General features: G+C 38.1%; 1 long non-coding RNA gene across 1 annotated transcript; it reads right to left on the bottom strand.

The window, feature by feature from the left end:
• Positions 1 to 497: 497 nt before the first annotated feature.
• LOC137503031 (uncharacterized) lies at positions 498 to 6,604 on the bottom strand. Its single transcript, XR_011019003.1, has 3 exons — positions 6,487 to 6,604; positions 4,749 to 4,851; positions 498 to 594 (listed from the first exon to the last, which is right to left on the bottom strand). It is a non-coding gene; the product is annotated as an uncharacterized lncRNA (long non-coding RNA).
• Positions 6,605 to 7,374: the final 770 nt, after the last annotated feature.

The raw sequence follows: 7,374 nt of genomic DNA, 5'->3' as shown, positions 1-7,374 counted from the left end.
ATTTTCCTGTGGATAAGTTCATTTATTAGTTACAATCATCTGACACATCACACATTGTAGACACCAACAAATGAGCTTGGCAACTCATGACATCCCAGAATTAAAGTCAGTTTCAAGACTGCATAAGAAGTCTACAAAAACAATAAAAATTGGCAGATGCGCATAAAATCAAAAGCTTTACAAAAACGTCCAGAACATTTCTTGGAAAATTGCTACATATGGAGCATAATTGAAAGTATGTCACCTCGGTGTCCATCAGGAGGAGGAAAGTGTCCCCCTGAATGCTAACGGATATTAATGTATTGCACAGCAATATTTTACCACACATAAATCAACAGTAATCTGTAAGAAGGAAGTCAGCTCCCAGACGAAAGTATCTTTACATCGGTCTGTTTTCAGACCAACTCTGCTTTACGGGAGCAAAAGCTGGGTGGACTCAGGATATCTTATTCATAAGTTGGAGGTAACAGACATGAAAGTATCAAATCATTACAATACCTCCACTGTATTCACCTGTGTTCCTCCCAGCTCCATCTCCTCTGATTTAAATTCTTCCTTCAAATTTGTCATTTCTGATACCAGTTCGTAATTTTCCTGTGGATAAGTTCATTTATTAGTTACAATCATCTGACACATCACACATTGTAGACACCAACAAATGAGCTGATTTGGAGATGAGATGATTGCTGGTAAAAACAGGTGGGAACAATGGCAGGATGGTACTCGCAATGAGGAGATAAAGGCTAATTTAGGAATTAACTCAATGGATGAAGCTGTACACATAAACCGGCTTCGGTAGTGGGCTCATGTGAGGCGAATGGAAGAGGATAGGTTACCTAGGGGAATAATGGACTCTGCTATGGAGGGTAAGAGAAGTAGAGATAGCCCAAGACGACGATGGTTAGACTCGGTTTCTAACGATTTCAATATAAGAGGTACAGAGCTAAATGAGGCCACAACACTAGTTGCAAATCGAGGATTGTGGCGATGTTTAGTAAATTCACAGAAGCTTGCAGACTGAATGCTGAAAGACATAACAGTCTATAATGATAATGTATGTATGTATGTATGCATGTACATAAATCTTTCAAAAATAACATCAGGTTGGAAAAATGTACAGAAAACTTACAATTATCCTCATCAGTGTACACAAAGTGAATCTGAAGATTGTTGTTCCTTATTGACCGTATGGTATAAAAAAATATAGAACTAAAATTTCCACCTTAATCAATACACAATATACCTTAAAGAAACCTTAAGAATTGGGAGATAGAAGGTACAGAACAACCTACCCATGAGAATCTTTGGTTCCAATGATAGTGAAATGGTGGATGTGACCAGTGTGTTTTATGACTGTCATCATATAGAATGCTTGAAGTAAATCAGAACCAATCACTATCAGCAATTATAAAGAACAATAGCCTAAAAGTGAATGTCAATAATTTTGATTAAATCAAGGAAAACAAACTCAATGGCACCCGAGCCCTCAACGATCTTTGACCAACAAGCAACAGCTGCTGAACCCGACGGCCTCCAGATTATGAACTGTAACATGGTCGCCCTGATAAAAACCCTTGACTGTTATTCTTTGGTTTGTATGTCCGGGCCATTATCTGAAGACCCTCTGGAGGTATCACAAATAGTAACCTTCGTCCACTCTGTGCTTCGATCATTATGTAAATGTTACACTTCTAGCCATGAAACACCATCGGCTATTAGAGCATTTTGCAAAGAATAGAACCCAGAGTGCAAGGGAAGAGGCGTAACGTCAACGTTCTGATAACAACTACTCATCATTACCCCAACAATTAATGACTTCTAAGATGTCATAAAATAAATAAATAAATAAATAAATAAATAAATAAATAAATAAATAAATAAATAAATAAATAAATAAATAAATAAACAAATAAATAAATAACTGTGTTCTTGAAAAGATCATCAGAACCTGGCGGGTGAGATTACAGGAAACCAACTACAGTCCATTGAGAATAGGAACCAAATCCAAGGGGATCGCAACAGTCTGCTTAGCATTTGCCGATGATATTGCTGTTCCCTCAAATGACATAGAAACCGCTAGAGCTCAAGTTGAAATTTTAAAGGAAATTGCCAAACAAACTGGTTTGCAGACATCGTTTGAGGAAACAGAAGTAATGACTAACATCAAGGAGGCTCCACCAAAACTCCATACAAAATACGGGGACATCACCCGAGTAGACAAATTCAAATACCTGGGTGAGATCAGCATGAAAAATGGACTGGACAAAGAAGCACTTCAGGAGCGAGTACGAAAACTGGAAATAGCCTACCAAATATCCCGCACAATCTACAACAAAAATGCCTTTCCCAAAACACCAAGATACGTCACTATGAAACAGTTCTGAAGCCAGTAGTTCTATATGCAGCCGAAACCCTGTCTCTAAATGCCAACAAAGGACTCCTTGAAGAACTGGAGAAAAGAGAACGCAAAATTGTGAGAGGAATCTTGGGATCAAAGTACAGAAATGGAATCCATCAAAAGAGATCCAACAAGGATGTCTTCAGCAAAATAGAGAAAATTACCGACACAATCAGAAAAAGACGGGCATGATTTTACGGTCATCTGAAAAGAATGGACGGAAGAAAGTTAACTAAAGAAACCTTTCACTTTTTTGATTCAAACCCCAAAACCACAATTCCCTGGTTTAGAAATACCAAAGAAGACCTGCAAATGCTACATATCTCAGCTGAAGACGCCCGTAACAGAGATCTCTTCTGCAAGAAAATATTGACGAACGGGCTAAATCGAGATGAGCAACCGAAGAGAAGACACGGTGCCCCTTGGACGGAGGAGCGTAAGCAGGCCCACTCACAAAGAAAGAGGGATATTTGGGCTCTAAATAAGGCCAAGTTCAGTGTCAAATGCAACAAGACTTAACGTGGTCCTTGATGGCCCCAGCGAATTAAATAAATAAATAAATAAATAAATAAATAAATAAATAAATAAATAAATAAATAAATAAATAAATAACTGTGTTCTTGAAAAGACCATCAGAACCTGGCGGGTGAGATTACAGGAAACCAACTACAGTCCATTGAGAATAGGAACTAAATCCAAGGGGATTGCAACAGTCTGCTTAGCATTTGCCGATGATATTGCTGTTCTCTCAAATGACATAGAAACTGCTAGAGCTCAAGTTGGCTTCAAGTAAACTACGCAGTGGCCTCCACAGTATGCAATAGCCATGCGTCTTGATAGATGTGCCCGGTACCAACTGATGAGTCCAACCTAGCAAACGGGGGTGAAACACTGGCAACCAGGAATGAGTTAGCTGGAAAATTTTACTGTCCAATAACGGACCATTTATATTGGTATTACATACCACTTAGTCGAGCAGCTCGCCTTCTTCCTCTCAGTTCTTCCCAGCCCACACTTTGCAAACATTTTTGTAATGCTACTCTTTTGTCGGAAATCACCCAGAACAAATCGAGCTGCATTTCTTTGGATTTTTCCACTTCTTGAAACAAATTATCCCATACACTGGAACCATACTCTAGTTGGGGTCTTACCAGAGACTTCCATGCCCTCTCCTTTACATCCTTACTACTACCCCTAAACACCCTCATAACCATGTGCAGAGATCCGTACCCTTTATTTACAATCCCATTTATGTGACTTCCCCAATGAAGAATTTTTCTTATATTAACACCTAGATACTTACAATGATCCCAAAAAGGAACTTTCACCCCATCAACGCAGTAATTAAAACTTTATATTCTACAAGGACAAGTAGCAAAACTCTGAATTCAAGCATATAACAAAAAACCTAAACATATGATTGACATCAAAAATGCACCACAAGAAATTATCATTGGCACTAACAAAATCTCAAGGATGAATGTATTCAAATACCTAGTTGAATGGAATATAGAAAACTGTAATGAAAGGAAATCCATAAGTTCAAGAATTCAAAAGATGGAAGCTGCTTTCCAACTAACAAGAACTGATTACAATAAACAATGTCCTCCAGGGAGCAATAAGATATACATTACAATACAGTAGTTAAACCAGAAGCACTCTACACTGCAGAAACTGTCAACCTAAAACAAAAGGGATTAAAGGAAAAATCAGGAATTAAAGAAAGAACAAAAAATCATGCATAAAATCTTAGGTCCAAGAATCACAAACAGAACTCATTACCCCAAACCTAAAAGTGAAATATACAAGCACATTTCCAAAATTAGTGATGCAACTGAAATGCCACAAATCCAATTTGCAAGACATTTGGAACAAATGAACCTTAACAGACTTTAGATGAAATTTACAAATTTCTACAAAACAAGGCCACTAGACCAAAGTGGTACAAAATATTAGAGAAAACATCATTCAAACACAGGGATTTGAAGAACGAGAAAGGAAACCCACTAGATCAGCATAGTCATAGGACCGTAGACGTGTACGATCCTTGAAGATGAAGAACTGCTGTTATAAATAAAAGACAGCCGAAAATTGTTGATTCCTAGTGGTCATGAGTGACCCATTCGTGAAGGAGAAGAGGAATAATAAAATTAAGAAGACATGGTAACAAACTAAAGAAGTATCATATTACAAGAATTTATTTTTGACCACAGCATTAATTTCATTCATATAATTTTCATTATCATAGAAGTTTGCCAATACAGAAAGCATACCGCAAGTTCTCTAATATAAGTTATACTCAAATCACCATGAAGTTTTACCATATGATATTTACAAATGATATACTTACTGTTCCTTCAAGCCAGACTGGCTCCCCTTTCATATGATCTACCAGGTCCATTTCATATGGCATATAATCGATTTAAACCATGTTGCAGTTACAATACTTTGCACTGAAACATAAAACACAAAAGTATACTCTTATCGTTAGGTCATTAGTTCAGAGATGAACTTACTAAAGCCAGATCCAACTCCTCAACCATGATACAACTCCTATTACACTAGCTGGTCTATTTAAATTATTTCATTTTATTGTAATCCTTTCTTTACAATGCTTCTACAGTTTAATGCTAGTTGCACACTAGTATCTGATTACCTCATCAATGCTTCACATTCTCGCATGTTTCCCTGTAACTCTTCCAAACAAACTCCGTAACTTATACGTACCACTGAATTTCAAGTGAATGCCATTTGAGGGTAGATCCTTATTACATACCCACCTAACAAACCCCTCCATAATCCACAGTTATCCTCCAGTCAGTCTCCCTTAAGCTCCTCCTGTGCTCTTACACCCCAAATTAGATTAATACCTGTTCCCACTTGCCTTGCGGTCTTGGTACCAACATGAAAAATAACCACCTTCTCCTTAGCTTCCTCTTTCCTTTCTACTTTCTTCAACATCTGCCTTAATTAATTCATGGGTAACACTCCATCATGGTTCCATTTTCTCACAAACTTTCCCCATATGAATATCAAATGAGTTGGACATAACCAGAGCCTCAAATTCACCTTCCTCACCTGATCTCCCTTAATCCTACTCCCTTCTCTGCCTCTCAGGACCCTGCACCTCCTCTCTCTTCCTGTCACTAGGCTACTCCACATTTTCTAGCTTTCCCTTTCATCTTGCCCTGTCTGTTCACTGTAGCACTTCCATATGTCCAATATTATGACCACTTTTCTACCAGTGGTGACTCATACCTCTTTTGAACTCCCTCTCTGAGCTCTCTTGCTCTTAGGACATGAGCCCTCCTCACTTCCACTACTTGTCCTCTGACTAATTAACTATGTTGAACACTTTATCTCTTCCCTCATGTTTCTTAGCTCCCACTTACAACCACATTCTGTAAACTTGCCTCCTTCAGGCATTTCTTTATCTTCTTCAAAGGAATATGAAGTAATACGGAAATATCACCAGAAATAAAACAATGTATTCTATGAGAAAAGTATAGTACGCGCACATTTTAGTGATAGATTTTTGTACTCAGTTGAGGAGTAAGAAGGAAGCACTGCCGGTTCTGGTAATACAGCCAACTGAATGAAAATGAAATCTGAATTGAATCGATCGATATGAATTTTCTAAACCTTTATTGTCTTACGCCACCAACTGTGTCACACACACAATAAATAATACTATATAACATTTCCCGATGCGTAACGTGTTCCTAGCATGAATTCTATAGTTTGGCTTCGCTGTGTAAACAGCAACAGTACGAGTATTTAAAGTGTACGCCAGATGTCGCACAGCGATGATAAACGATTCTTAGTTTGTGTTTCAAAGGTTGCCAGTACGAATCTCGAAGATAACCGAAGTTGACCGATGCAGCACTAGCGTGTAAATCTATCGCTAAAAAGTGCGCAGATAGCACACCTCGGTTTATTGAACCACATTTCATTATATACGTAAAGACTTAAGGGTGATTCTAACGTAGCTCGCAACACGACAATAATTGATATGTGCTTTCCATTATTTCGTGAAAGACAGTTACTGAATACAATTGACTTACCGGTATGCTGAATGTATGACTTACGTGCTTATTTACACTGGCAGCAACTTTACGATATTTCGTGAATGACATTTATGAATGTTCCATCGTTGATTTTCAGTACACTAATGTGTTCACATAACGTACAATATTAATGTCGTCGTTGAGATCAAACGGACCGACAACACCAACCGAAAGAAACTCGAACCGGAACTTAGAAGTTGCGGACAGCAGTTAAAATAAAATATACATTTATTCCTCAATGAAGTGTATCATACGGTAGTAACAAAATTAACGCAATAAAACTGTAATACAACTGTATTTTACACAGTGCCCTTGTAGTAACGGTATACAGCAGCCAGGATATTTACCTCTCAGGTAAAACAACACCAAATAGCTTAATATGATAATAGTGGAAACTCCAGCGAGAAACTGGCGACACCGCTTCTGCGTGCCATCTAGCGGTTCGAGAGGCTAACTACTCTTGCTACTGCTGTCAGCTGTGTACGCCAGAAGTGAATTATTTGTACTTCAGATAGTTTTGTGCTTGTTATGTATCACGATTTTGGAAATGGCAGGAAGAGGAGTTATTTGTGCTGTGCATGGGTGTTTTCATTACAGAAGACAAAGTGATTGCAAGCCGTTTTACAGATTTCCTAACAACAAAGTGCTCTGACTATAGGCCTACCTGTTAATGTTTACGTGCCGGTATTTTTTTTCTATTTATGAGAACATACTTTCTTTAAAATATTGTTATGATTGAATGTAATCGATTTTTAGGTGTACTCAGTGGGTGAAGAGCAGAAGGACAGATTTAGATGAAAGGTATGAGGGTATGTTTAGCCACCAGGGTCCTCAGCCATTCTGTAGCTTCTGGAATGCTAGTTCATGTGTCATTCAATTCTTTGCAATCAAGTGCTGCAAACACTGCAG

This window comes from Anabrus simplex, chromosome 14 (assembly GCF_040414725.1).
Source record: "Anabrus simplex isolate iqAnaSimp1 chromosome 14, ASM4041472v1, whole genome shotgun sequence".
Lineage (NCBI taxonomy): Eukaryota > Metazoa > Arthropoda > Insecta > Orthoptera > Tettigoniidae > Anabrus > Anabrus simplex.
The sequence above is the reverse complement of the archived record's forward strand: the minus strand, read 5'-3'. Positions and strand labels throughout refer to the sequence as shown.